The 5320-nt window shown below is 44.1% G+C and overlaps 1 non-coding gene across 1 annotated transcript; it reads right to left on the bottom strand.

Annotated features, from left to right (window-relative positions):
• Positions 1-2178: 2178 nt before the first annotated feature.
• On the bottom strand, positions 2179-2284 carry LOC130126914 (U6 spliceosomal RNA). The gene has a single exon (XR_008811763.1). It is a non-coding gene; the product is annotated as a U6 spliceosomal RNA (small nuclear RNA).
• Positions 2285-5320: the final 3036 nt, after the last annotated feature.

Raw genomic sequence — 5320 nt, 5'->3', positions numbered from 1 at the left:
AACGGAAACAGAGATCAGTACAGAGCAGCCAAGTGTAAGTTGCGTGCTGCAATAAGAAAAGCAAAGTCCAGCTACGCAACAAAACTCGAACAACAATTCTCTTCCAGTAACTCCAGAGCAATATGGAAAAAAACTTAAGGAGATTACAGATTATAAAAAACGCCCCTGCTCCCCTCCTGCTAATGACCATAACCTCCCAAATAAATTAAATTAAATACGTTTTAAATTTGAAAAACTTATTCCACCAGCCATCCCCCCTACTCCTACTTCAATTCCAACCTTCTGCATCCAGGAGGATGAGGTGACAGAACATTCAAAAAGCTGAACATTAGGAAAGCAGCAGGGCCAGACGGCATCAGTCCTGCTTTGTTGAGCCACTGTGCAACCCAATTGGCCGCAATATTTTCCACCATATTTAACACCTCTCTAAGTCAATGTACAGTCCCACAGTGCTTCAAACTCTCTACCGTCATTCCTGTGCCAAAGCCTCCAAGATCACCTGCCTCAATGACTTCAGACCGGTTGCCGTAACATCTGTGCCCATGGAAGCATTTGAGCGCATCATTTTGTCACACTTGAAATCTTGCACCTCCCAAAAGATGGACCCATATCAATTCGCCTATCAAGCCAACCGGTCTGTTGAGGATGCAGTTAGCATAGCCCTGCACCATGCCCTGCAACACCTGGAATCACCAAACACCTACGCACGCATCCTGTTCATAGACTTTAGTTCCGCCTTCAACTCCACCAACCCACTCAAACTCTTTACATACACTTGGATTATGAACATCGACCCCGCCATATGCCACTGGATTCGGAGCTTCCTATGGAACAGGCCACAGAGGGTGAGGTTAATAACCTAACATGACACCCTCTTACCCTCAGTACAGGTGCTCCTCAGGGCTCTGTTCTCTCCCCCTGGCTCTGCTCACTTTACACCACCCACCTCACATCCACGGATAGCGCTGTGAAAATAATTAAATACGCAGACAACAGAACCATTGTAGGCCTCATCTCCATTTATCAAAGACTATGCTAAAGGCGTGTAAAAAAAGTCTCCAACATGAAGGAGCTTCAGAATGATGTTATAAAAGAATGTGGGTGTATTTTTAAAGACTTTTCCTCAAACAAGCTTAAGTAAAAATTACACACCTTTTTCATGGAATTGCAGAAAGTCAAACTGTCCCTCAACCTCCTCCAACTTCACGTACTTCTGCTGTTGGCTGTTCTTCACCTGGACCAGGATTTTTACTGGGACGTGCAAGAAAGAAAGGGGGAAAAAAAAAAAAAGTGGACACCTACAGACACGTGTAACGCGTGTGCGTGATGGGACGCAGTAGTTGCGGTCACGTTGACTTTGAACCGCCATGAAAGAAACACACAGCGCGACCCTTCAGCTCCAGCAAAACCAAGATTTATACAGTAAAAACACAGCTTTGCTTTTCCACAGCCATGAGCTTGATGGCAACTGTTGTTACATCGTCACTGAAGAAGCTGGAGACGGTTTTACTAGCTAATGGCTAGCTAGTGTAAACTACTAATAAGACACGTTAGCCGCTAGCTAACGGGTCTGACCCTTTAGCCGAGCGGTTAGTGATGTCGCCTTGTGGTGCAATACACTTCGTTTCGAATCCCGCACCGGGCAAGAAAATAACAGGTCACACTAACTACCATACAGTGCTAGCTAGCTAATCACCTGTACAAGTTTGTTGTACACTTCTGGCAACAAACAGCTTTGTAAAGCAAATATTATCCGTAGGTGTTTTATTGAACACGCCATCGTTTTATAATTGTTTCAGTAAGTTTAACGTAATTGCGCTTACCCTGTACAACTGCATGGAGGAGGAGAATGGAGCCGACTTGTCTCCTCGTCTCCGACCGAACAGGTGAAATACGTGGGAGCTGAATTACATCTCTGCGGAGTTGGAATAACAGCGGATAACGCTGATGTGATCAACTCTGCCACATAAACACCCAACACCTTTTAAATCACCACGTGTTACATTAACACTTGACCGCTGAGGAAAAAGCAACCGCAGCCAGCTTTCACTTCTCAAAGGGATTCCTACCGTCTGAGATTACACAGTGCAGGCACACAATTCGCCACTAGAGGTCTTCTTCACGCCATTATAGCAAATGCTATGAAAGCTGAATAAATATTGCAGACATAAAAATATTAAAAATATGGAACGCTTCACGGATTTGCGTGTCATCCTTGCGCAGGGGCCATGCTAATCTTCTCTGTATCGTTCCAATTTTAGTATGTGTATTGCCGGAGCAACACATCTAAACAATCAGTCTGGGCGCTATATAAAGCCCGCTAAATCCAAAGGAATCCCCGTGAGGGTGTCAACCTTTTGAAGTACGTACAAAACACAACACAGTCAACACAAGACGTAGCAAATGGGATGTGGATTGGTTTTAAATGTTTATAATGATTTTAAACGTATTTGTTTTAACACTTATTCTGCGCGAGAAAGCCGCGAAGAACTCTGGGAGTTATTGCGTCAGTCAGCCAGGATTGGTGCAGCGGTGAGTAGACACGGCGATGGATAAACCCGCTCCCACGAGGAACAGCAGGCAGACCATGTAGAATCTCACACCACAGAAATGACAGAGGACTGCGAGCATTAATAATAATAATAATAATAATAATAATAAATGACACGTATATAGCGCTTTTCTAACACTCGACGTCGCTTTAAAAAATGACGATGGCCCAAAGAGGGATAGCGTCCACTGCCGAGGGAAAACAAAATAAAAACATCCAGCTGGAGTTGAGGGACGGAGCCAGATGTGCGAGCTAGCGTGCAGAGCCAGGAGGCCAGAGGTCACGTAAAGCTAACGTTAGCCGAGTGCTAGTTAGCCAGTTAGCTAGTTAGGCGGCTAGCACGGAGGGCCGAGAAAACGGAGAGAGAGGGGAAAGACAAGATGGTGTGAGAAGCGGAAACCACACACGACGCCGGCAGTACTCTCCGATTTAAACAACAAACAGACACACAAATAGCGAGGAAGGTAAAAAAAAACCACACACAACAGCAAATCCAGCCAACAGACGTGCAGCGGCAAAGTGCGTCTGCTCAGGCCGCCATCTTGGGCGGATGATGCATGAGCATTAGTCGACGTATCCCCGGTCCGTCATAAATCGTTGCGATCGTAATCTGACTACCGTGGGTTCGTATGGTGGAAGTGAATAACAAAACTGAATTCATCAGTTTGAAATGCAGACCATAGTATCTTCCCAGAGAATTCACTTCAACTGTATTAGTTCGTGTTTACATGCCACCACAAGCTAATGCTAACACAGCCATTAGCGAACTTTCGCAATACATTTCCCATGGTGGAAACTCCAACCCTGACACGTCTGTCATCGTGTTAGGTGGTTTCAACCATACGAATCTTTCCCTCGAGTGACAGATATTCCAGGTGAATTGACATCCAATTTCTGGAAAAGCAAGGAGATATCAGAGAGACGTAGACAGAAAGGCTTGCAATATGCATTTGAAAGCTACATCCGTGATATAATTTGTCAGCGTGTGAATGAAGAGGAAATTAAAATCGTGACTAAAGCCTACAGGTCCCAATATAAGACCCAGGCACCCCACGTCTTAACTATTCACGTTAAGGACAAGGAGATAAATGAACAACAATACTCGTGTACAGCAGGGTATTTTAAGTTGTATTTTAAGCTGACATTTAGTTATGAGTCCATATAGCCCACTAGCTAGCTTTCACATCTAGCTAACATTAGGCTATGTTTTAGCTAGCCAGGCTAGCCAGCTGGATCAGGGGAGCTCACATGCACTTTCCCGTTTGTTTAAAGTGCACCAGGATATTGCTCACACATCGTGGGCTTGATCCATACACTGGCTCTGATAAAGGCAAGAACAGAAGAGTCAGCTAAGTCCTGCACATGTTTGCCACAACAATGGCACAAACCAAGAGGTGGTAAAATAAAGGCTGTGCCCGTATCATCGGTGGTGGTCGCAAAGGCTAGACAGGATCGAAAGCGGAGACCAGTTGACTGTCACTACACCGAGAGCAGGTAAGTTAACTAGACTGTCACTGACTACCTGGAATGACCTGTCATATTTTCCCCCAAAATGACATACTTTACATATTCAGCAGTAGTCCATATTGATATTAATAATGTTTTGATATTATTTCCCAAGGCCCCCCTCAATAACGGACGAGGACTTGGCACTACTGAGACGGCAGACGGGAGCACCCATCAGCTACTTGGCTAACAGACCGCCTATCGATATAACTATGGGGGAAAACAAGTACCCCCTTGGAAGTGGTTTGAGCCAACAGGTAAATGAAAAAGGATTTGACTGAGTCAACATAAGTATTTATTTTGTATCCATAAGTCACTTGTTACATAGGCAATAGTGTACAAGTAATTTCAAGTGGGTTAGTATCATACAATATTACATAGGACTAATATGACTAAAGACACATGAAAAAGGATGTAATGGACATGTACCTGTATTATAGGGCAGTAATACACCTTGTAGACAGAAAGGTACGAGAGGAGGGGACCCTTAGCCACCAGGGCGCCTCCTGATCACTCGTCTTTGATGATGTGTGGTTGGAAGTTGGACAGCATGCTAACCACGTACCATATCTGATTTATGTTGGAAAGTCGGGACTTTGGTATTCTACCAGAAACAATCTTAAACTTTTTAATTTTGGCGATTGCCCTTTCCACATGAACTCTGTGTTTGGCGATTTTTTTGGTCATCTCAACATCTGCATGTGGCATCTGACGGCGCTGCCGACGTCCGACCACAAACATAATCAAGGACTCATCTCACCCAGGCAACCACCTTCTCACTCTGCTGCCCTCTGGGGGGCGCTATAGGTCTTTCAAGACCCGTACTTCCAGACTTTTGAAAAGTTTCACCCCAAGAATCATTAAAGAACTGAACTCTGTTAAAAAAAAACTCCATGGTTGCAATAACATCCTGAAACTGTGCAATAACACCTGTACATCTGGCATGTGCAGTGAATATGCTGACTCGGGTTAGTGCAATACACAGACTATTTATCTAGTGTAATAGATATTACCCTTTAGACACATAGGCATACATTATCTATATGTTGATTGTGCTGCATATGTGTGTCTATTTGTATTTTGACTATTTGTGTGTGTGTGTGTGTGTGTGTATAATATATATCGTGCACACACACACACACACACACATATACACATATACTACACACACACACACACACACACACACACACACACACACACACACACACACATATTTATTCATTTATTTTGTACCACTGGGGGAGTTGCACTTAATTTCGT

This window comes from Lampris incognitus, chromosome 16, assembly GCF_029633865.1.
Source record: "Lampris incognitus isolate fLamInc1 chromosome 16, fLamInc1.hap2, whole genome shotgun sequence".
In the NCBI taxonomy this organism is placed as follows: domain Eukaryota; kingdom Metazoa; phylum Chordata; class Actinopteri; order Lampriformes; family Lampridae; genus Lampris; species Lampris incognitus.
The sequence above is the reverse complement of the archived record's forward strand: the minus strand, read 5'-3'. Positions and strand labels throughout refer to the sequence as shown.